This window comes from Arachis ipaensis, chromosome B7 (genome assembly GCF_059453495.1).
Source record: "Arachis ipaensis isolate K30076 ecotype BB chromosome B7, ASM5945349v1, whole genome shotgun sequence".
NCBI classification, from domain to species: Eukaryota; Viridiplantae; Streptophyta; class Magnoliopsida; order Fabales; family Fabaceae; genus Arachis; species Arachis ipaensis.
In genome coordinates this window covers 99,433,320-99,459,143 of record NC_142442.1, presented here as the reverse complement: position 1 = coordinate 99,459,143, position 25,824 = coordinate 99,433,320, and the positions used below count along the sequence as shown (strand labels likewise).

General features: G+C 38.4%; 1 non-coding gene and 1 pseudogene across 1 annotated transcript; both read right to left on the bottom strand.

The window, feature by feature from the left end:
- Positions 1-6,005: 6,005 nt before the first annotated feature.
- On the bottom strand, positions 6,006-6,113 carry LOC148553498 (small nucleolar RNA R71). The gene has a single exon (XR_015893218.1). It is a non-coding gene; the product is annotated as a small nucleolar RNA R71 (small nucleolar RNA).
- Positions 6,114-23,014: 16,901 nt separating this feature from the next.
- On the bottom strand, positions 23,015-25,189 carry LOC148553497 (uncharacterized; annotated as a pseudogene).
- Between the last annotated feature and the right edge of the window lie 635 nt (positions 25,190-25,824).

The window sequence follows — 25,824 nt, the reverse complement described above, 5'->3', positions numbered from 1 at the left end:
CAACTCATGCAATTCAAAAAGATTTAGCATGCTTGAAGGCAAAGTCGTATGTACTTGGTGTTCACAAAATTAAGCTTGAGAAAGTCAAAACCAAGTAACAGATTATATCCTCAATCAAGGAATCCAACAATGAATTTCTAAAAATAATTATGCTAAGATAGCATGCAATTAGGAATAAGCAGCAATATATAGCAAACAAAATCAATAGTCCAACACTTATAATGAAAAAGAAAAAATGAGATGAAAACTAAACTACGTTACTAACAACTAACCTTAGAATTGGTTATAGATGGTGTTTGGGAGTGTTGGATGATGGTAGGAGAGGGGAAGAAGAGAGGAGAAGGAAAGAAATGGAAAAAGAAGAGAGGTGCAGTGAAGGAAGGGTATCCACGCGTACGAGTGCACCACGCGTGCGCGTAGGTGGTGGTGAAATGGGCGCGACGCGCACACGTGGGTCACGCGTATGCGTGCATGGCAAACCAGAGAGTTGACGCGCACGCGTCCAGCATGCTTACGCGTGGGTTGATGGTTGTGCCTCAGGCACAATGTAAGAACCCACATATTCACATAAAACCATTTTAATAAAATAATTTTAGTGCCTGGAATAGATTTAAAATTTAGAAGTTTTAATTTTAAAATATAAATGAGAAATTTGGTTTCAGTGAATTTTTATGAGTTGGAAAATATATTTCTTTCGAAAAGTTTTTGTAAAAATGCGTACTGGCGTTTAAGCTGGCAGTACCGGCTCTAGACTGTACAGTACCCCGTATTTTGGAAAATAATATTTTGAAAATTGATTTATTGTTTTGAAAGGAGAAAAATAATTTAGAATTGAAAACCGGATACTAATCTTAAAGGTTTTGGCCCAAAGTGGGTCAAACGGACCAAAAATGCTAACGGGTTGGATCGGGACCAAACCGGGCCCAAAATACCCAACATATATAAGCTCATTTAATGAGCATTTCAGCACATTCTTCCCCATTTTGATGAAAGGAGCGCTGGTGTTGAGAGAGGAGAGGAGAAAGAAGAATACTATTCACCTCCATCTTCCAGAAGCCATAACTTTTGATTCGGAGCTCCGATTGACGAGCCGTTTGCGGCCACGCAAAGCTCTCGTCGAGCTCTATATTTCTATCTAAAGAAATCTGGTAGGATCTCTCTCTTCACGTCCCATTTTCCAGCCCTAGATTCTGCACGTTTTCATGTATAATTTATGAGTAGATTTTGTGGTTTTGGTTGTTTAGGTGATCTCTAGTAGCGGGTAAATATTGGATTTTACCCCTAATCATGTTGGGTAAGGTAAGGTTTCACTAAACCCTTGTGTTTAGTTGCTTTGTGTATCTTAGGTTTTGATGTTGGTATATATGTGTTGTTAGTTGGAGCTTTGGTGTTTGTTGGAGTTGGTTAATGCCTTGGATCAAGCTTGGTGGCTTCGTTTTGGTGTTTGGTGTATTTGGGAATCGGCCAACTTATGGTTTCGGTTTCCTTTATGTAATATGTAATATTTCCGGACTCTTAGGCTAGTTGACCCTAAGATTGGATTGAATGTTGTGGGTGTATGAGTAATTATATGTGAATTGATGTTAATTATTGGTGTATGGAATTATTGTGGATGATGATGATTGTTGGAGATTATTGATGTTGATGAATATTGATGATGATTATTTATATTGATGAATAATGAGAATTTTGAGAAATGAAGGTGATGAGTTAATGTAAAAGGTTTATGGTGGGTTGGAATAAAGGATATTGATGATTATAATGTTTGATGACTGATGAGCGGATAATTTATACGCTTTTTGGCATTGTTTTTAATATGTTTTTAGTAGAATCTAGTTACTTTTAGGGATGTTTTCATTAGTTTTTATGTTAAATTCACATTTCTGGACTTTACTATGAGTTTGTGTGTTTTTCTGTGATTTCAGGTATTTTCTGGCTGAAATTGAGGGACTTGAGCAGAAATCAGATTCAGAGGTTGAAGAAGGACTGCTGATGCTGTTGGATTCTGACCTCCCTGCACCCAAAGTGGATTTTCTGGAGCTACAAAACTCGAAATGGCGCGCTTCCAATTGCGTTGGAAAGTAGACATCCAGGGCTTTCCAGAAATGTATAATAGTCCATACTTTGGCCAAGAATAGAGGACGTAAACTGGCATTCAACGCCAGTTTTCTACCCAAATCTGGCGTCCAGCGCCAGAAAAGGATCCAAAACCAGAGTTGAACGCCCAAACTGGCACAAATACTGGCGTTCAACTCCACAAATGGCCTCTGCACGTGCAACACTCAGGCTCAGCCCAAACACACACCAAGTGGGCCCCAGAAGTGGATTTATGCATCAATTACTTACTCATGTAAACCCTAGTGACTAGTTTATTATAAATAGGACCTTTTACTATTGTATTAGGCATCTTTGGTCTCAGTTTTAATCCATTGTTCATCTTAGGAGACTATTGATCACGTTTTAGGGGGGCTGGCCATCTCGGCCATGCCTGAACCTTCACTTATGTATTCTCATACGGTAGGGTTTCTACACTCCATAGATTAAGGTGTGGAGCTCTGCTGTTCCTCAAAGATTAATGCAAGTACTACTGTTTTCTATTCAATTCATCTTATTTCGCTTCTAAGATATCCATTCGTACCCAAGAACGTGATGAAGGTGATGATTATGTGTGACGCTCATCATCCTTCTCCTCTATGAACGCGTGCCTGACAAACACTTCTGTTCTACATGAAATAAGCTAGAATGAGTATCTCTTAGATCTCCTAACCAGAATCTTCGTGGCATAAGCTAGAATGTTGGCGGCATTCAAGAGAATCCGAAAAGTCTAAACCTTGTCTGTGGTATTCCGAGTAGGATTCAATGATTGAATGACTGTGACGAGCTCCTAACTCGCGATTGCAGGGCGTTAGTGACAGACGCAAAAGGATAGTAAATCCTATTCCAGCATGATCGAGAACCGACAGATGAATAGCCGTGCCGTGACAGGGTGCGTGAGCATATTATTCACTGAGAGGATAAGATGAAGCCATTGACAAGGGTAATGCCTCCAGACGATTAGCCGTGCCGTGACAGGGCATTGGATCATTTTCCCGAGAGATGACCGAAAGTAGCCATTGACAGTGGTGATGTATCACATAAAGCCAGCCATGGAAAGGAGTGAGACTGATTGGATGAAGATAGCAGGAAAGCAGAGGTTCAGAGGAACGAAAAGCATCTCCATTCGCTTATCTGAAATTCCTACCAATGATTTACATAAGTATCTCTATCCCTATTTTATTATATAATATTCGAAAACACCATTATCACTTTATATCCGCCTGACTGAGATTTGCAAGGTGACCATAGCTTGCTTCATACCAACAATCTCCGTGGGATTCGACCCTTACTCACGTAAGGTATTACTTGGACGACCCAGTGCACTTGCTGGTCAGTTGTATCGAAGTTGTGACAAATTATGAATGTGTAATCACAATTACGCATACCAAGTTGCTCACGTGCCAGGAATAGTTTGAGCCTGGACATCACAATTTCGTGCACCAAGTTTTTGGCGCCATTGCCGGGGATTGTTCGAGTTTGGACAACTGACGGCTCATCTTGTTGCTCAGATTAGGTAATTTTCTTTTCGTTTTGTTTTCAAAAATCTTTCAAAAATATTTTCAAAAAATCTCTCATCTGTTTTCGAAAAAAAAAATAAAAATGTTTTCAAAAATTTTATTCAAGATTTTTAAAAATGAATTCTAGTGTTTCATGAAGCATGTGAAGCCTGGCTGGCTGTAAAGCCATGTCTAAATTCCTTTGGACTGAGGCTTCCAAACCATCAGAGGTAGGTTACATACTTGATAAATGATGAGCAGCAATTTGTTATCAAGAGCAATATACTCTGGTGTTACATGCTAAAGCTTGGCTGGCCATTGGCCATGTCTAGTGTTTTGGACTGGAGCTTTCTTTGAAAGCTTGGCTGGCTAGTGAGCCATGTCTAATTCCTGGACTGAAGCTTTAGACTAAGAATGCAAGATTCCTGGAATTCATATTAAAAATTTTGGAATCCTTATTTTTTTCTTTTTCATATAATTTTCGAAAAATCCAAAAAAAATTAGAAAATCATAAAATCAAAAATATTTTTCTGTTTCTTGTTTGAGTCTTGAGTCATATCATAAGTTTGGTGTCAATTGCATATGCATCTTGCATTTTATCGAAAATATCATGCATTCATAGGTTCTTCATGATCTTCAAGTTGTTCTTGGTAAGTCTTCTTGTTTGATCTTGATGATTTTTTGTTTTGTGTCTTTTCATGTTTTTCATATGCATTCTTGAATTCTTAGTGTCTAAGCATTAAAGAATTCTAAGTTTGGTGTCTTGCATGTTTTCTTTGCATTAAAAATTTTTCAAAATTGTGTCTATGATGTTCATCTTGACATTCATAGTGTTCTTGATGTTCATCTTGACATTCATAGCATTCTTGCATGCATTCATTGTTTTGATCTAAAAATTTCATGCATTGCATAATTTTCATGTTTTTCATAAAAATTTCAAAAATCAAAAAAATATCTTTCCCTTTTTCTCTCATCAAATTCGAAAATTTGGATTGACTTTTTCAAAAATTTTTAAAATCAAGTTGTTTCTTATGAGTCAAATCAAATTTTCAATTTGAAAATCTTATCTTTTTCAAAATCTTTTTCAAAAATCAAATCTTTTTCAAAATTTTTGGTTATTTTCGAAAATTCCAAAAATATTTTTCAAAAATCTTTTTCTTATTTTTATCACAAATTTTCGAAAATAACATAATCAATTAATGTTTTGATTCAAAAATTGGAAGTTTGTTACTTGCTTGTTAAGAAAGATTCAAACTTTAAGTTCTAGAATCATATCTTGTGATTTCTTATGAATCAAGTCATTAATTGAGATTTTAAAAATCAAATCTTTTTCAAAACTAATTTCTATCATATCTTTTCAAAAATATCTTCTTATCTTATCTTTTTCAAAAATATCTTTTCAAAATATCTTTTCTAACTTCCTAACTTCTTTTCTTTTCAAAATTTGTTTCAACTAACTAACTAACTTTTTGTTTGTTTCTTAACTTTTTCAAAACCACCTAACTAACTCTCTCTCTCAATTTTCGAAAATATCTTCTCTCTTTCTCAAAAATTTCTTTTTTTATTAACTAATTATTCTTATTTTTATTTTTAATTTCAAAAAATTTTCGAAAAAAAAAAATACTAAACATTTTTCAAAAACCATTTTCAAAAATCACTAACTCCTTTTCAAAAATAATTTTCGAAAATTCCCTCCTTCTCTCTCATCTTATTCTATTTATTTATTCATCTACTAACATCTCTTCCTCACATCATCACCAAATTCGAACCCCCTCCTCTATCTGTGTTCGAATTTTTTCTTCTTTTCTACTAACAATAAGGAACCTCTTTACTGTGACATAGAGGATTCCTCTTCTTTTCTTTTTCTCTCCTCTTTCTTATGAGCAGGGATAGAGAAAAAGGCATTCTTGTTGAAGCTGATCCAGAACCTGAAAGGACTCTGAAGAGAAAATTAAGAGAAGCTAAATTACAACAATCCAGAGACAACTTGATTGAAAATTTCGAACAAGTAAAGGAGATGGCAGCCGAACCCAACAACAATGCAAGGAGAATGCTTGGTGACTTTACTACACCAAATTCCAATTTACATGGAAGAAGCATCTCCATTCATGCCATTGGAGCAAACAACTTTGAGCTGAAACCTTAATTAGTTTCTCTGATGCAGCAGAACTGCAAGTTTCATGGACTTCCATCTGAAGATCCTTTTCAGTTCTTAACTGAATTCTTGCAGATATGTGATACTGTTAAGACTAATGGAATAGATCCTGAAGTCTACAGGCTCATGCTTTTCCCTTTGCTGTAAGAGACAGAGCTAGATTATGGTTGGATTCTTAACCTAAAGACAGCCTGAACTCTTGGGATAAGCTGGTCACGGCTTTCTTAGCCAAGTACTTTCCTCCTCAAAAGCTGAGCAAGCTTAGAGCTGATGTTCAAACCTTCAGACAGAAAGAAGGTGAATCCCTCTATGAAGCTTGGGAAAGATACAAACAGTTGACCAAAAAGTGTCCTTCTGACATGCTTTCAGAATGGACCATCCTGGATATATTCTATGATGGTCTGTCTGAGTTATCTAAGATGTCATTGGATACCTCTGTAGGTGGATCCATTCACCTAAAGAAAATGCCTGAAGAAGCTCAAGAACTCATTGACATGGTTGCTAATAACCAGTTCATGTACACTTCTGAAAGGAATCCTGTAAGTAATGGGACGCCTATGAAGAAGGGAGTTCTTGAGGTTGATACTCTGAATGCCATATTGGCTCAGAATAAAATATTGACTCAGCAAGTCAATATGATCTCTCAGAGTCTGCATGGAATGCAAGCTGCATCCAACAGTACTCAAGAGGCATCTTCTGAAGAAGAAGCTTATGATCCTGAAAACCCTGCAATAGCAGAGGTAAATTATTTAGGTGAACCTTATGGAAACACCTATAACTCATCATGGAGAAATCATCCAAATTTCTCATGGAAGGATTAAAAGCCTCAACAAGGCTTTAATAATGGTGGAAGAAACAGGTTTAACAATAATAAGCCTTTTCCATCATCAACTCAGCAACAGACAGAGAACTCTGAACAAAATGCTTCTAAATTAGCAAATCTAGTCTCTGATCTATCTAAAGCCACTGTAAGTTTCATGAATGAAACAAGGTCTTCCATTAGAAATCTGGAAGCACAAGTGGGCCAGCTGAGTAAAAGGATCACTGAAATCCCTCCTAGTACTCTCCCAAGCAATACAGAAGAGAATCCAAAAGGAGAGTGCAAGGCCATTGACATAAGCGCCATGGCCGAACCTGTGAGGAGAGGAGAGGACGTGAATCCCAAGGAGGAAGACCTCCTGGGACGCCCAGTGATCAATAAGGAGCTTCCCTCTGAGGAACAAAAGGACTCTGAGGCTCATCTAGAGACCATAGAGATTCCATTGAACCTCCTTATGCCCTTCATGAGCTCTGATGAGTATTCCTCTTCTGAAGAGAATGAGGATGTCACTGAAGAGCAAACTGCCAAGTTTCTTGGTGCAATCATGAAGCTGAATGCCAAATTATTTGGCATTGATACTTGGGAAGTTGAACCTCCCTTGTTCATCAATGAACTAAGTGATCTGGATCAATTGATATTACCTCAGAAGAGACAGGATCCTAGAAAGTTCATAATACCCTGTACCATAGGCACCATGATCTTTAAGGCTCTGTGTGACCTTGGTTTAGGAATAAACCTTATGCCCCTCTCTGTAATAAAGAAACTGGGAATCTATGGGGTGCAAGCTGCTAAAATCTCATTAGAGATGGCAGACAGCTCAAGAAAACAGGCATATGGACAAGTAGAGGACGTGTTAGTAAAGGTTGAAGGCCTTTACATCCCTGCTGATTTCATAGTCCTGGATACTGGAAAGGAAGAGGATGAATCCATCATCCTAGGAAGACCTTTCTTGGCCACAGCAAGAGCTGTGATTGATGTTGACAGAGGTGAAATAGTCCTTCAATGGAATGAGGACTCCCTTGTGTTTAAAACTCAAAGATCTCCCTCTGCAACCATGGAGAGGAAGCAAAAAAAAGCTTCTCTCAAAGCAGAGTCAACCAGAGCCCCCACAGTCAAACTCTAAGTTTGGTGTTGAACTCCCATATCCAAACTCTAAGTTTGGTGTTGGAGAGTCTCAACAAAGCTCTGCACATCTGTGAGGCTCCATGAGAGCCCACTGTCAAGCTATTGACATTAAAGAAGCGCTTGTTGGGAGGCAACCCAATGTTTATCTAATTCTTATTTTTATTTGTTTTTCATGTTTTCTTAGGTTCATGATCATGTGGAGTCACAAAATAAATATAAAAATTGAAAACAGAATCAAAAACAGCAGAAGAAAAATCACACCCTGGAGGAGCATCTGTCTGGCGTTCAAACGCCAGAACAGAGCATGGTTCTGGCGCTGAACGCCCAGAACAAGCATGGTTCTGGCGTTCAACGCCAGAAATGGCACACAAATGGGCGCTGAACGCCCAAAATGGCCACCAACCTGGCGCTGAACGCCCAGAGTTGGGTACAAAGGCATTTTTACATGCCTAATGGGTGCAGGGATGTAAATCCTTGAACACCTCAGGATCTGTGGACCCCACAGGATCTCCACCTACCTCTACTCACTCTCTTCTCTCTTCTCAATCATCCTCTATTCCCAACAAACACTCTTCCCTATTAACCACTCACATCCATACACCCACTACCTTCAAAATTCAACATCTCTCTCTCTCCCACCCAATCCCACCCATATGGCCGAATACACACTCCAATCCATCTCCTCCATATCTTCTTCTTATTCTTCTATTCTTTCTTCTTTTGCTCGAGGGTGAGCAACATTCTAAGTTTGGTGTGGTAAAGGCATAGCTTTTTTGTTTTTTCCATAACCATTGATGGCACCTAAGGCCAGAGAAACCTCTAGAAAGAGGAAAGGGAAGACAAAAGCTTCCATCAAGGGTCTATAGCTCAATGGTAGAACATTTGACTGCAAATCAAGAGATCCCTGAGATACCTCAGGGAATACATTTTCTTCCACACAATTATTGGAAGCAACTAAGGGTGGAACATCAAGAGCACTCCATCATGCTTCATGAAATAAGAGAAGATCAAAAAGCAATGAGGGAGGAGCAACAAAGACAAGGAAGAGACATAGAAGAGCTCAAGGACATCATTGGTTCCTCAAGAAGGAAACGCCACCATCACTAAGGTGGATTCATTCCTTGCTCTTATTTCTTCTGTTTTTCGTTTTCTATGTTATGTGCTTATCTGTGTTTGTGTCTTCATTACATGATCATTAGTAGTTAGTAACTTTGTCTTAAAGTTATGAATGTCCTATGAATCCATCACCTCTCTTAAATGAAAAATGTTTTAATTCAAAAGAACAAGAAGTACATGAGTTTCAAATTTATCCTTGAACTTAGCTTAATTATATTGATGTGGTGACAATGCTTCTTGTTTTCTGAATGTATGCTTGAACAGTGCATATGTCTTTTGAAGTTGTTGTTTAAGAATGTTAAATATGTTGGCTCTTGAAAGAATGATGACTAGGAGACATGTTATTTGATAATCTGAAAAATCATAAAAATGATTCTTGAAGCAAGAAAAAGCAGCAAAGAACAAAGCTTGCAGAAAAAAAAGAAAAAAAATAGGCGAAAAAAAAATGTAAAAAAAAAATATAGAAAGAAAAAGCAAGCAGAAAAAGCCAATAACCCTTAAAACCAAAAGGCAAGGGCAAATAAAAAGGATCCCAAGGCTTTGAGCATCAGTGGATAGGAGGGCCTAAAGGAATAAAATCCTGGTCTAAGCGGCTAAACCAAGTTGTCCCTAACCATGTGCTTGTGGCGTGTAGGTGTCAAGTGAAAACTTGAGACTGAGCGGTTAAAGTCAAGGTCCAAAGCAAAAAAAAAAAAAGAAAAAGAGTGTGCTTAAGAACCCTGGACACCTCTAATTGGGGACTTTAGCAAAGCTGAGTCACAATCTAAAAAGGTTCACCCAATTATGTGTCTGTGGCATTTATGTATCCGGTGGTAATACTGGAAAACAAAGTGCTTAGAGCCACGGCCAAGACTCATAAAGAAGCTGTGTTCAAGAATCATCATACTGAACTAGGAGAGTCAATAACACTATTCGAAATCTGAAGTTCCTATAGATGCCAATCATTCTGAACCTCAATGGATAAAGTGAGATGCCAAAACTATTCAAGAAGCAAAAAGCTATAAGTCCCGCTCATATGATTGAAGCTCTGTTTCATTGATAGTTTGGAATTTGTAGTATATTCTCTTCTTTTTATCCTATTTGATTTTCAGTTGCTTGGGGACAAGCAACAATTTAAGTTTGGTGTTGTGATGAGCGGATAATTTATACGCTTTTTGGCATTGTTTTTAATATGTTTTTAGTAGAATCTAGTTACTTTTAGGGATGTTTTCATTAGTTTTTATGTTAAATTCACATTTCTGGACTTTACTATGAGTTTGTGTGTTTTTCTATGATTTCAGGTATTTTCTGGCTAAAATTGAGGGACTTGAGCAGAAATCAGATTCAGAGGTTGAAGAAGGACTGCTGATGCTGTTGGATTCTGACCTCCCTGCACTCAAAGTGGATTTTCTGGAGCTACAGAACTCGAAATGGCGCGCTTCCAATTGCGTTGGAAAGTAGACATCCAGGGCTTTCCAGCAATATATAATAGTCCATATTTTGGCCAAGAATAGATGACGTAAACTGGCGTTGAACGCCAGTTTTCTATCCAAATCTGGCGTCCAGCGCCAGAAAAGGATCCAAAACCAGAGTTGAACGCCCAAACTGGCACAAATACTGGCGTTCAACTCCACAAATGGCCTCTGCACGTGCAACACTCAGGCTCAGCCCAAACACACACCAAGTGGGCCCCGGAAGTGGATTTATGCATTAATTACTTACTCATGTAAACCCTAGTGACTAGTTTATTATAAATAGGACCTTTTACTATTGTATTAGGCATCTTTGGTCTCAGTTTTAATCCATTGTTCATCTTAGGAGACTATTGATCACATTTTAGGGGGGCTGGCTATCTCGGCCATGCCTGAACCTTTACTTATGTATTCTCATACGGTAGGGTTTCTACACTCCATAGATTAAGGTGTGGAGCTCTGCTGTTCCTCAAAGATTAATGCAAGTACTACTGTTTTCTATTCAATTCATCTTATTTCGCTTCTAAGATATCCATTCGCACCCAAGAACGTGATGAAGGTGATGATTATGTGTGACGCTCATCATCCTTCTCCTTTATGAACGTGTGCCTGACAAACACTTCTGTTCTACATGAAATAAGCTAGAATGAGTATCTCTTAGATCTCCTAACCAGAATCTTCGTGGCGTAAGCTAGAATGATGGCGGCATTCAAGAGAATCCAGAAAGTCTAAACCTTGTCTGTGGTATTCCGAGTAGGATTCAATGATTGAATGACTGTGACGAGCTCCTAACTCGCGATTGCAGGGTGTTAGTGACAGACGCAAAAGGATAGTAAATCCTATTCCAGCATGATCGAGAACCGACAGATGAATAGCCGTGCCGTGACAGGGTGCGTGAGCATATTATTCACTGAGAGGATAAGATGAAGCCATTGACAAGGGTGATGCCTCCAGACGATTAGCCGTGCCGTGACAGGGCATTGGATCATTTTCCCGAGAGATGACCGAAAGTAGCCATTGACAGTGGTGATGTATCACATAAAACCAGCCATGGAAAGGAGTGAGACTGATTGGATGAAGATAGCAGGAAAGCAGAGGTTCAGAGGAACGAAAAGCATCTCCATTCGCTTATCTGAAATTCCTACCAATGATTTACATAAGTATCTCTATCCCTATTTTATTATATAATATTCGAAAACACCATTATCACTTTATATTCGCCTGACTGAGATTTGCAAGGTGACCATAGCTTGCTTCATACCAACAATCTCCGTGGGATTCGACCCTTACTCACGTAAGGTATTACTTGGACGACCCAGTGCACTTGCTGGTCAGTTGTATCGAAGTTGTGACAAATTATGAATGTGTAATCACAATTACGCGTACCAAGTTGCTCACGTTCCAGGAATAGTTTGAGCCTGGACATCACAATTTCGTGCACCAATGACATATATGGATGATGATTTTGATTGTTGCTTATTGTGGTTATTGAGTATTCTTGGGTATCATTGGTGTTGATGATCTCTATGATAGATTTGGTTAATGATGGATAGGGTTTGATAATGATTGTTGGAATTTATGAAGATTTGTTTTGGTGGTTGAAATTGTTATTGATTGATTATGATTATGAGTATGGATTTATGATTAAGTAGGAAATTATGGATTTGGTAGTGAGATGTGGTATAATGGTTGACTAATTTAAGTGAAATTGAGGAGGATGATATGAAGAGGTAATGTGTTGTGTGTGGTAGTGGTTTATGATGATTGGGTAGGTTTTGATTTGGTTTTGAATGGAAAGTTGGGTAAAATTGAGTTTGTGAGATTTTAGGTAAAAAATGACTTTTTGGTGAATTGAGTCTGAGCATAACTTTTGCCTCGGTTTTCAAAATTTGTTGAATTTGATTTATATTTGAAGATTACTGAAAACCCTTCAATTTGATATAAATTTTGCAAAATTTGGAATTTTTTAGAGGAAGTTATGATCATTCAAAGTTGGTGTTGAAAATCTAAAATTCTGCAAAGTTGCAGAATTTCAGGATTTTTGATATGTGCGCACGCCCAGCCTTGTGCGCACGCACAACCCTGCGAAAATGTTATCCTGTGCGGACGCACAGACCTGTGCATACGCACAGGAAGGGAAAAGGGCTCTGGTGGCAGCGCTAGCATAGGTTGTGCGCGCACACATCAATGAAGAATTACGACCTGTGCGGACGCACAGCCCTGTGCGCACGCACAAGCTGGGAAGGGTCGTCTGTTGGGGGCACTCGCACAGCTTGTGCGAGTGAACAGGCTTGTGAATTTTCGTACCTGTGCGTACGCACACCACTGTGCGTACGCACACCACTGTGCGTACGCACACCACTGTGCGTACGCACACTTTCAAAATCTTCCTGGGAATGTGCAGGCATACCCCTGTGCGGATGCACACGCCCTGTTTCATAATTTTAAACTTTGTTTTCAACTATTTCACCTTTCCGACAAGGTTGTAAACTTCTATAACACCATTTTAAGACTCTTGGGCCTATTTTTGGTCATTGGATCATGGGAAAGGCCTTAGGAGAATTTATTTGGGTTTTACTTTGAAAAGTTAGCAAACGAAGGTTTAGGTTTCTAGTGTATTGAGGATGAATTGGTTGAGAGAGAAGGAAGAGTGGTGAACTGGGTGATTGCTGACAATGAATTGAGAAATTGAGGAACTAATGAGTTCAGAATGGAATTAGGAACTGATGATGGGTATTATGAGCTTGATGTTTATTGAGGCAAAGTGTGCCAGGCACTATATCCTTGGAATGTTGAACATGGATAATTCAAGGAAATGTGAGATGAGGAATGGTAATGACTGGTGATGATTTGGGGTTGTTGATGGATTTATTGAGTGTGGAAAGTGTGCCTGGCACTATATCCTTGGGTTGAGTATGACAGTGTACAGGGAATTATGTCCTTGAGATTGACTTATGATTGATAATCTTTTCTGCTGTAAGAGTGTGTCAGGCACTATATCCTTGGGTTATGCATTCAAGTGTGCCCAGCACTATATCAGTGGGTGAATAGCGTGTGCCCGACACTATATTCGTGGGTGCGGCAGAAAAGTGACATCCGAAAGGATGTGTCGGGTTGGCATTTATGGACTGACAGGTGATATCACGAGCCAATAGGATAGACATTCATCATGTGCATTTTCTATCTGTTTGCATGCTTTGCCAACTTGTAATTGTATGCCTAAATCAATAACATGCCTATCTGTTTACCTGAACTACTTGCTTTATATGCTTCTACTTGTGTTTTACTTGATTGTATTTATATTGTGATTGTCTGGTGCTGAGGAGGTTAGGTAGGCGGTGGCGATGGGATCGCACGGAGGTTAGGTTGGGGACGGCTGTGGGATATAGCAGCGTGAACAGTATTAGTTAGAATTCTCCTAGGTTTAGACAACCCTAGTTTATGGTTTAAGTTCTTTATATATTTATTTATTTTGTTCTAAGCTTGAATATCTGTATGTGATGTGAAGTTCTAGGATTGCCTTCAGCGTCTCGGAGCCTTACAGCTTACATCATTGGGCTCTGTTACCATACTGAGAACCTTTGTTGTTATTTTTTCAGATGCAGGTCGTAATCTCCTTCGGTGAGATTGCGGATATGGTGATAGAGCGAAGTATGGTTCCTCCTTGGTTCAATTTATTTTACTTTGTTATAGTTACTCTCACATCTTTTGTGTTTTATCTTTATGGCCTTAGAGGTTTACATGAGAGATAGGTTGTATAAGCTGTTTTAATTCCAAAACTCTGTATATTTCTATTTGTAACTAGTCGGCCTAAACTCCGTAAGCTGCGGTTAGTTCTATATGATTTAATAATATTGTATCTATATATATTTTATTCTTTTCACCTAAACCTTGTGTCTTGTGCGTTAGCTTCATGTGAACGTTTCGCGCTTTTGTAAATCTGTCTTTGAACTTATTCCTTCATCAGGCTTCTAGAATATATTATTCTCTTCTATATATATATATATATATATATATATATATATATATGTGTGGGTGTGTGTGTGTGTGTGTGTGTGTGTGTGTGTACAAGCCTTAGAACTATCGTAACCTCTAATTAACCTTTGCTTTACGGCTAGAGGTAAAGCTTAGGGTAATTGGGGTGTTACATTTATTGGTATCAGAGCGGTTCGTCCTCGTGAGCCTAATGGATGGACCGATTGTGCTTCATTGCATACTCTAGGTCATTTTTTTATGCTATTTAGGATATCTACTTGATATATCATAGCATGCTTGTTTGTGATTGCCTTTGGGGATAATTGAAGTACTAGGCTTGAGATATTGAGACTGATCACCTCGGTGTCGATTGTTTGGTGTAAAAAGGAAACCCGAAGGGCAACTCACGGATGAGGTCGATCACATTAAACGGAGAGGTAATGAGGATGGCTATCTTAGCCTATGCGTTACGAGCTCAGCGTGTTCCGGAAATGTCTGTTCGTTGAGTTGCGGCATATCGAGTAATGGGTGCGGCTTAACACTTGTGGCAACTGAAGTAATGAGTGACGCTTCTGCGGTTTTTACTTAAGATTTTTAATTTCTACACGATATGGCTTGGATTCTTGTTAAAAAGGTTTTAAAGCTTAAAACGATTTTGAAATTTTGTTTGAAACTGTTGAAAAGAGTTTGAAACACTGTTGGTTTGATTTATTGGTAATGGGTTGAGAGTTGGTAACGATTTAATATTAAAGTTGGTTGGATTTTGAAAGTGATTTGACCTTGGAATTATTTGATATTGAAGTCGGATGAGAATGGATTGGAAAACATGGTTTTGGTTGGGACCCGAAAAGGATGGCAAAGTCCATGTTTTAGGGGAGATACTGCCAAAATTTTTATGAAATTTAAGATTTTGTTTTAAGAATGTGATTTAGAAAAAGAATGAATTTAAGAGGTTCTATTACTTGGTTTTTGATTTATTAAGACTTAGATGTTTTTCGAGTTTAATCTGTCTACGGGAAGTAGATGTTTTAAGATTGATTTAAATGAGAGAGAACCTATGTTTTGAAGTTTGATTAAAGAAGTACTTTTGGAAGAGTTTTAGTGGATTTTAAAAGAAGTTGAACTTTGATTAATTAGGTTCGTTTTGCTTTTGAAGTATTCTTTAAATTTTGACTCAGCAAGACTAAACAACTCCGAGCCTTGAAAAGGTTTCCGATTTACGAACGAAATGAAATTGGCTTTTAAGCATTTTGGTTTTGAAAGTGGCTTGGAACTTTTGGCCTACATACCTTGATTTTGATTTTAAGTCTCCATTTTAAATGGTTTCAATTTCAATAATTATGATTCCGAGGATTTCTAAAGAGTTTAAGAAGTGAGGCAAGTTATTCTTCCCTAGAGTCTTGTGTCTTCTCAATGAAAGTTCCGTTTTAAGGTGATGTTTGAAAGTCTCTTGGAAGTTTTGTGAAATGTTATATTAAGTGACTAAGATTTGAAAGGAAATGGATTTTGAGGAAAAGTTAAATTATGAGTTTGAAGAGATTTGAGAAATAAAAAGTGACTTATGGCTTGAATAATGATTGGTTTGATATTGATCTTATTTTGAAGGATATTGTTTAAAAAGAAAAACTGAGTTCTATGATTTTATCAATTTGTGAACTTGGTTTCTAAATTATCTTGTTGAATGCGGATTTAAATTGAAAAGTTTTATCCAAGGAAACCGTGATTTCAAGTATTTGATTTACGAACAAATGATTTTGATTCCTTTGAAAAAGTGTTAACAAAGAATATATTTAGATTGAATTTGTTTTGAAGGTTTTGAAAAGTATTACGAAATCGGTATTTGTTTTAAGGAAAACTTCGGGTGCGCAATAACGATAATAAGAGTGACGCAGCGGAAGGTGAAAGGAAACATCGATACGGTGGGGCGCTTCGATAGGGATATGTCGTGTAACTCGGATTTTCGAGGGCGAAAATCTTTTTAAAGAGGGGAGGATGTAAGAACCCGTGTTTTCACGTAAAACCGTTTTAATAAAATAATTTTAGTGCCCGGAATAGATTCAAAATTCAGAAGTTTTAATTTGAAAATATAAATGAGAAATTTGGTTTCAGTAAATTTTTCTGAGTTGGAAAATGTATTTCTTTCGAAAAGTTTTTGTAAGAATGCGTACTGGCGTTTTAAGCGAGCAATACTGGCTCTAGACTGTACAGTACCGCATTTTTTGGAAAATAATATTTTGAAAATTGATTTATTGTTTTGAAAGGAGAAAAATAATTTAGAATCGAAAACTGGACACTAATCTTAAAGGTTTTGGCCCAAAGTGGGCCAAACAGACCAAAAACGCTAACGGGTTGGACCGAGCCCAAACCAGGCCCAATGCCCAACATGTATAAGCTCATTTAATGAGCATTTCAGCCTATTCTTTCCCATTTTGATGAAAGGGGCTGGTTTTGAGAGAGGATAGGAGAAAGAAGAACACTATTCACCTCCATCTTCCAGAAGCCATAACTTTTGATCCGGAGCTTTGATTGACGAGCCGTTTGTGGCCACAGGAAACTCTTGTCAAGCTCTACGTTTCTATCTAAAGAAATCTGGTAAAATCTCTCTCTTCACGTCCCAGGTTCCAGCCCTAGATTCTGCACGTTTTCATGTATAGTTTATGAGTAGATTTTGTGGTTTTGGCTGTTTAGGTGATCTCTAGTAGCGGGTAAATATTAGATTTTATCCTTAATCATGTTCAGTAAGGTAAGGTTTCACTAAACCCTTGTGTTTAGTTTCTTTGTGTATCTTAGGTTTTGTTGGAGTTGGTTGATGCCTTGGATCAAGCTTGGTGGCTTCATTTTGGTGTTTGGTGCGTTTGGGTATCGGCCAAGGTATGGTTTTGGTTTTCTTTATATAATATGTAATGTTTCTGGACACTTAGACTAGTTGACCCTAAGATAGGATTGAATGTTGTGGGTGTATGAGTAATTATATGTGAATTGATGTTAATTATTGGTGTATGGAATTATTATGGATGATGATGAATGTTGGAGATTATTGATGTTGATGAATATTGATGATGATTATTTATATTGATGAATAATGAGAATTTTGAGAAATGAAGGTGATGAGTTAATGCAAAAGGTTTATGGTGGGTTGGAATAAAGGATATTGATGATTATGATGTTTGATGACATATATGGATGATGATTTTGATGATTGGTGGAATTTATGAGGATTTGTTTTAGTGGTTGAGATTGTTGTTGATTGATTATGATTATGAGAATGGATTTATGATTAAGTAGGAAATTATGGATTTGGTAGTGAGATGTGGTATAATGGTTGAGTAATTTAAGTGAAATTGAGGAGGATGATATCAAGAGGTAATGTGTTGTGTGTGGTAGTGGTTTATGATGATTGGGTAGGTTTTGATTTGGTTTTGAATGGACAATTGGTTAAAATTGAGTTTGTGAGATTTTGGGTAAAAAATGGATTTTTGGTGAACTTGATCTAATCATAAATTTTGCCTCGGTTTTCAAAATTTGTTAAATTTGGTTAATATTTGAAGATTATTGAAAACCTTTCGATTTGATATAAAGTTTGAAAAATTTGGAATTTTTTAGAGAAAGTTATGATCATTCAAAGTTGGTGTTGAATTTTGTAGACCTGTGCATACACACAGGTAAGGGAAAGGGCTCTGGTGGAAGTGCTAGCGTAGGTTGTGCGCGCGCACATCAATGAAGAATTACGACCTGTGGGGACGCACAGCCCTGTGCACACGCACAAGTCGGGAAGGGTCCTCTGTTGGGGCGCTTGCATAGCTTGTGCGAGTGAACAGGCTTGTGAATTTTCGTACCTGTGCGTTGGTGCACGAAATTGTGATCCCAAGCAACGGCACCAAAAACTCAGTACGCACGTCTTAATAAATCGTTTTTCATTCACAACTTCGAAACAAATAACCAGCAAGTGCACTGGGTCGTCCAAGTAATAAAACCTTACGTGAGTAAGGGTCGATCCCACGGAGATTGTTGGTATGAAGCAAGCTATGGTCATCTTGTAAATCTCAGTCAGGCGGATATCAAATGGTTATGGAGTTTTTGAATAATAATAATAAATAAAAAGAAAATAAAGATAGAAATGCTTATGTAGATCATTGGTGAGAATTTCAGATAAGCATATAGAGATGCTTTCGTTCCTCTAATCTTTGCTTTCCTGCTGTCTTCATCCAATCAATCCTACTCCTTTCCATGGGAAGCTTTATGTAGGGCATAACCGTTGTCAATGGCTACATCTCATCCTCCTGTGAAAATGGTCCAATGTGCTGTCACTGCATGGCTAATCATCTGTCGGTTCTCGATCATACTGGAATAGGATTTACGATCCTTTTGCGTCTGTCACTACGCCCAGCACTCGCGAGTTTGAAGCTCGTCACAGCCATCCCTTCCCAGATCCTACTCGGAATACCACAGACAAGGTTTAGACTTTCTGGATCTCAGGAATGGCCATCCATGGGTTCTAACTTATACCACGAAGACACTAATATCTCGGACTCGATGCCCTGTATTAGATATCCAAGAGATATCCATTCAATCTAAGGTAGAACGGAAGTGGTTGTCAGGCATGCGTTCATAAGTTGAGAATGATGATGACTGTCACGATCATCACATCCATCATATTGAAGTGTGAATGAATATCTTAGAAGCGGAACAAGTTGAATTGAATAGAAAAATAGTAAAACTTTGCATTAATCCTTGAGGAACAGCAGAGCTCTACACTTTAATCTATGGTGTGTAGAAACTCTACCGCTGAAAAATACATAAGTGAAAGGTTCAGGCATGGCCGAATGGCCAGCCCCCATGATCTAAGAACTAAACGTCCCAAGATGTAAATACAATAGTAAAAAGTCCTATTTATACTAAACTAGTTACTAGGGTTTACAGAATTGAGTAAATGATGTAGAAATCCACAACCGGGGCCCACATGGTGTGTGCTTGGGCTGAGCTTGAAGTTTACACGTGGAGAGGTCATTCTTGGAGTTGCACGCCAGTTTGTAACGTGTTTCTGGCGTTGAACTCCACTTTGCAACTTGTTTCTGGCGCTGGACGCCAGACTGCAGCATGGAACTGGCGTTGAACGCCAGTTTATGTCATTAATCCTTATTCAAAGTATAAACTATTATATATTTCTGGAAATTCCTAGATGTCTACTTTCCAACGCAATTGAAAGCACGCCATTTGGAGTTCTGTAGCTCCAGAAAATCCACTTTGAGTGCAGGGAGGTCAGAATCCAACAGCATCTGCAGTCCTTCTTCAACCTCTGAATCTGATTTTTGCTCAGGTCCCTCAATTTCAGCCAGAAAATACCTGAAATCACATAAAAACATACAAACTCATAGTAAAGTCCAAAAATGTGATTTTTAATTAAAAACTAATAAAAATATACTAAAAACTAACTAAATCATACTGAAAACATACTTAAAATAATGCCAAAAAGCGTATAAATTATCCGCTCATCACAACACCAAACTTAAATTGTTGCTTGTCCCCAAGCAACTGAAAATCAAATAGGATAAAAAGAAGAGAATATACTATAAATTCCAAAATATCAATGAAACATAGCTCCAATCAGATGAGCGGGACTTGTAGCTTTTTGCCTCTTAAATAGTTTTGGCATCTTACTTTATCCATTGAGGTTCAAAATGATTGGCATCTATAGGAACTCAGAGTTCAGATAGTGTTATTAATTCTCCTAGTTCAGTATGTTGATTCTTGAACACAACTACTTTATGAGTCTTGGCCGTGGCCCTAAGCACTTTGTTTTCCAGTATTACCACCGGATACATAAATGCCACAGATACATAATTGGGTGAACCTTTTCAGATTGTGACTCAACTTTGCTAAAGTCCCTAATTAGAGGTGTCCAGGGTTCTTAAGCACACTCTTCTTTTGCTTTGGACCTTGACTTTAACCGCTCAGTCTCAAGTTTTCACTTGACACCTTCACGCCACAAGCACATGGTTAGGGACAGCTTGGTTTAGCCGCTTAGGCCAGGATTTTATTCCTTTAGGCCCTCCTATCCACTGATGCTCAAAGCCTTGGGATCCTTTTTATTACCTTTGCCTTTTGGTTTAAGGGCTATTGGCTTTTTGCTCTTGCCTTTTAGTTTTAAGAGCTTTTGGCTTTTTCTGCTTGCTTTTTTTTTGTATTTTTTTTGCCATTTTTCTCTCTTTTTTTTTTCTTTTTTTTTCGCAAGCTTTCTGTCTTCACTACATTTTCTTGCTTCAAGAATAAACTTTATGATTTTTCAGATTATCAAATAACATTTCTCCTTATCATGATTTTTTCAAGAGCCAACATATTTAACATTTTTAAACAACAACTTCAAAAGACATGCATTGTTCAAGCATTTATTCAGAAAACAAAAAGTATTATCACCACATCAAAATAATTAAACTAGTTTTAAGGATGAATTCGAAACCATGTACTTCTTGTTCTTTTGTTTTTAAAACATTTTTCATTTAAGAGAGGTGATGGATTCGTATTCACTACTTTAAGGCATAGACACTTAGACACTAATGATCATGTAATAAAGACACAAACATAGATAAATATTTAACATAAGAAAACGAAAAACAGAAAATTTGAGAACAAGAAATGAGTCCACCTTAGTGATTTTGGCATTTCCTTCTTGAGGAACCAATGATGTCCTTGAGCTCTTCTATGTCTCTTCCTTGTCTTTGTTGCTCCTCCCTCATTACTTTTTGATCTTCTCTAATTTCATGAAGGATGATGGAGTGCTCTTGATGTTCCACCCTTAGTTGTCCCATGTTGGAACTTAATTCTCCTAGGGAGGTGTTGATTTGCTCCCAAAAATTCTGTAGAGGAAAGTGCATCCCTTGAGGCATCTCAGGGATTTCTTGGTGATGACCTTCATGCATCTCTTGAGATCCATGAATAGGCTCTCTTGTTTGCTCCATCCTTTTCTTAATGATGGGCGTGTCCTCTTCAATGAGGATATCTCCCTCTATGTCAATCCCAGCCGAATTGCATAGGTGGCAAATGAGGTGAGGAAAGGCTAACCTTGCCATAGTGGAAGACTTGTCAGCCACCTTGTAGAGTTCTTGAGGTATAATCTCATGAACCTCCACTTCCTCCCCAATCATGCTGCTATAGATCATGATGGCCCGGTCTATTGTAACTTCAGACCGGTTGCTAGTGGGAATGATTGAGCGTTGAATGAACTCCAACCATCCTCTAGCTACAGGCTTAAGGTCCAGTCTTCTCAGTTGAACCGGTTTGCCTTTTGAGTCAATCTTCCATTGAGATCCTTCCACACATATGTCCATGAGGACTTGGTCTAACCTTTGATCAAAGTTGACTCTTCTTGTGTAGGGGCGTGCGTTCTCTTCCATCATTGGCAAGTTGAACGCCAACCTCACATTTTCCGGACTAAAATCTAAGTATTTCCCCCGAACCATGGTGAGATAATTCTTTGGGTTCGGGTTCTTACTTTGATCATGGTTCCTAGTGATCCATGCATTAGCATAGAACTCTTGAACCATTAGAATTTCGACTTGTTGGATGGGGTTTATTAGAACTTCCCAACCTCTTCTTTGGATCTCATGTCGGATCTCCGGATACTCATTTTTCTTGAGTTTGAAAGGGACCTCAGGGATCACCTTCTTCTTGGCCACAACATCATAGAAGCGGTCTTGATGGGCTTTAGAGATGAATCTTTCCATCTCCCATGACTCGGAGGTGGAAGCTTTTGTCTTCCCTTTCCCTTTTCGAGAGGATTCTCCGGTCTTAGGTTCCATCAATGGTAATGGAAAAACAAAAAACTTATGCTTTTACCACACCAAACTTAGAATATTGCTCGCCCTCGAGCAAGAGAAGAAAGAAAAGAAGAAGAAGAAGAAGATATGGAAGAGAGGGAGAGAGGGTTGTGTTTCGGCCAAGAAGGGGATGAGAGGGTTGTGTTGTGTGAGAATGAAGAAGAATGGGGAGGGGTTAAGGTTCGGCCATATGGGGTGGGATTGGGTGGGAAAGTGGTTTTGAATTTTGTAGGTAGGTGGGGTTTATGAGATAGGTTTATGGGGAAGAGTGGATGGATGTGAGTGGTGAATGGGTAATAGGGAAGAGAGAGATTGAGGTGATTGGTGAAGGGTTTTGGGGAAAGGTGTTTATTGGGAAGAAAGGATGAATGAGAAGAGGGGAGAGTATGAGATGCTGAGATGATCCTGTGGGGTCCACAGACCCTGAAGTGTCAAGGATTTACATCCCTGCACCATTGAGGCATGTAAAATGCCTTTGCATGCAATTCTGGCATTTAAACGCCGAATTGATGCTTGTTCTGGGCGTTCAACGCCCAGATGCAGCATGTTTCTGGCTTTGAACGCCAGTTCTATGCTTGTTTCTGGCGTTCAGCGCCAGCTTTCCTCAGTGTGCATTCCTGGCGTCTGAACGCCAGGATGCTGCTTATTTCTGGCGTTCAACGCCAGATCCATGCTCTGTTATGGTGTTGAACGCCAGCCAGATGCTCCTTACTGGCATTTAAACGCCAGTAAGCCCTTCCTCCAGGGTGTGATTTTTCTTCTGCTGTTTTTTGATTCTGTTTGTTTTTTTTTGGATTTATTTTGTGACTCCACATGATCATGAACCTAATAAAACATGAAAGAACAATAAAAATAAAAATAAAATTAGATAAATAAAAATTGGGTTGCCTCCCAACAAGCACTTCTTTAATGTCAATAGCTTGACAGTGGGCTCTCATGGAGCCACACAGGTGATCAGGTCAATTTTATAGACTCCCAACACCAAACTTAAAGTTTGGATATGGGAGTTCAACACCAAACTTAGAGTTTGGCTGAGGCCTCCCAACACCAAACTTAGAGTTTGACTGTGGGGGCTTTAGTTGACTCTGTACTGAGAGAAGCTTTCTATGCTTCCTCTCCATTGTTACAGAAGGAGATCCTTGAGTTTTAAACACAAGGTTATCCTCATTTAGTTGAAGGATCAATTCTCCTCTGTCTACATCAATCACAGCTCTTGCTATGGCTAGGAAGGGTCTTCCAAGGATGATGGATTCATCCTCCTCCTTCCCAGTATCCAGGATTATGAAATTAGCAGGGATGTAAAGGCCTTCAACCTTTACTAACACGTCCTCTACTAATCCATAAGCTTGTCTTACTGACTTGTCTGCCAATTGTAATGAGAATAAGGCAGGTTGTACCTTAATAATTCCCAGTTTCTCCATTACAGAGAGGGGCATGAGGTTTATCCCTGACCCAAGGTCATATAGAGCCTTCTCAAAGGTCATGGTGCCTATGGTACAAGGTATTAAGAACTTTCCAGGATCCTGTTTCTTCTGAGGCAATGTCAGTTGATCCAGATCACTTAGTTCATTGGTGTGCAAGGGAGGTTCTTCTTTCCAAGTCTCATTACCAAATAATTTGGCATTCAGCTTCATGATTGCACCAAGATACTTGGTAACTTGCTCTTTAGTAATATCTTCATTCTCTTCAGAGGAAGAATAGTCTTCAGAGCTCATGAATGGCAGAAGGAGATTTAATGGAATCTCTATGGTCTTTATATGAGCCTCAGATTCCTTTGGTTCCTTAATAGGGAAATCCTTCTTGCTTGAGAGACGTCCCATGAGGTCATCCTCATTGGGATTCACGTCCTCTCCTTCCTCTCTAGGTTCGGCCATGTTGACTATGTCAATGGCCTTGCACTCTCTTTTTGGATTCTCTTCAGTATTGCTTGGGAGAGTACTAGGAGGGGTCTCAGTAATTTTCTTACTCAGCTGGCCCACTTGTGCCTCCAAATTTCTTATGGAGGACCTTGTTTCACTCATGAAACTCAGAGTGGCCTTAGATAAATCAGAGACTAAATTTGCTAAGCTAGATGGATTCTGCTCAGAATTCTCTGTCTATTGCTGAGTGGATGATGGAAAAGGTTTACTATTGTTAAACATGTTTCTTCCACCATTAGTAAAGCCATGTTGAGGCTTTTGTTGATCCTTCCATGAGAGATTTGTGTGATTTCTCCATGAGGGATTATAGGTGTTTCCATAGGGTTCACCCATGTAATTCACCTCTGCTATTGCAGGGTTCTCAGGATCATAAACTTCTTCCTCAGAAGATGCCTCTTGAGTACTATTGGATGCAGCTTGCATTCCATTCAGACTCTGAGAAATCATATTGACTTGCTGAGTCAATATTTTGTTCTGAGTCAATATGGCATTCAGAGTATCAATTTCAAGAACTCCCTTCTTCTGAGGCGTCCCATTACTCACAGGATTCCTCTCAGAAGTGTACATGAACTGGTTATTAGCAACCATGTCAATGAGTTCTTGAGCTTCTGCAGGCGTTTTCTTTAGGTGAATGGTTCCACCTCCAGAAGTATCCAATGACATCTTAGCTAATTCAGACAGACCATCATAGAATATATCCAGGATGGTCCATTCTGAAAGCATGTCAGAAGGACACTTTTTGGTCAGTTGCTTATATCTCTCCCAAGTTTCATAGAGGGATTCACCTTCTTTTTGTCTGAAGGTTTGAACATCCACTCTAAACTTAGTCAGCTTTTGAGGAGGGAAGAACTTGTCTAAGAAAGCCGTGACCAGCTTATCCCAAGAGTTCAGGCTATCTTTGGGTTGAGAGTCTAACCACACTCTAGCTCTATCTCTTACAGCAAACGGGAAAAGCATAAGCTTGTAGACCTCGGGATCAACCCCATTGGTCTTAACAGTATCACAGATCTGCAAAAATTCAGTTAAGAACTGAAAAGGATCTTCGGATGGAAGTCCATAAAACTTGTAGTTCTGCTGCATCAGAGAAACTAATTGAGGTTTCAGCTCAAAGTTGTTTGCTCCAATAGCAGGGATGGAGATGCTTCATCCATGTAAATTGGAATTAGGTGCAGTAAAGTCACCAAGCATCCTCCTTGCATTATTATTATTTTCGGCTACCATCTCCTCTTCCTGTTCGAAAATTCCTGTAAAGTTGTCTCTGGATTGTTGTATTTTAGCTTCTCTTAGTTTTCTCTTCAGAGTCCTTTCAGGTTTAGGATCTGCTTCAACAAGAATGTTCTTGTTCTTGCTCCTGCTCATATGAAAAAGAAGAAAACAGAAAATAATAGGGATCCTCTTTGCCTCAGTAGAGAGAGGTTCCTTTGTGTGAGTAGAAGAAGAAAATAGTGTAATGTAAAGAAGAGAAGAGGAAAAACTCGAACACAGAGAGGGAGGTGGTGTTCGAATTTTTGGGTGAAAGAGAAGTGTTAGTAGATGAATAAATAAATAGAAGGAGATGAGAGGTGAGAGAATTCGAAAAATAAAAATTAAAATTTAAAGTTAAATTTCGAAAATAGTTTTTGAAAAAGGTTAGTAATTTTCGAAAATTAGGAATGAAATAAAATTAAAATTTAAAAATTGAAATAATTAGTTAATTAAAAGAATTTTGAAAAAGAGGAAGGTAATTTTCGAAAATTAGAGAGAGAGAAGATTAGTTAGGTGGTTTTGAAAAAGATAAGAAACAAACAAAAAAGTCAATTAGTTAGTTGAAAAAGATTTGAAAATCAATTTTGAAAAGATAAGAAGATAAGAAGTTA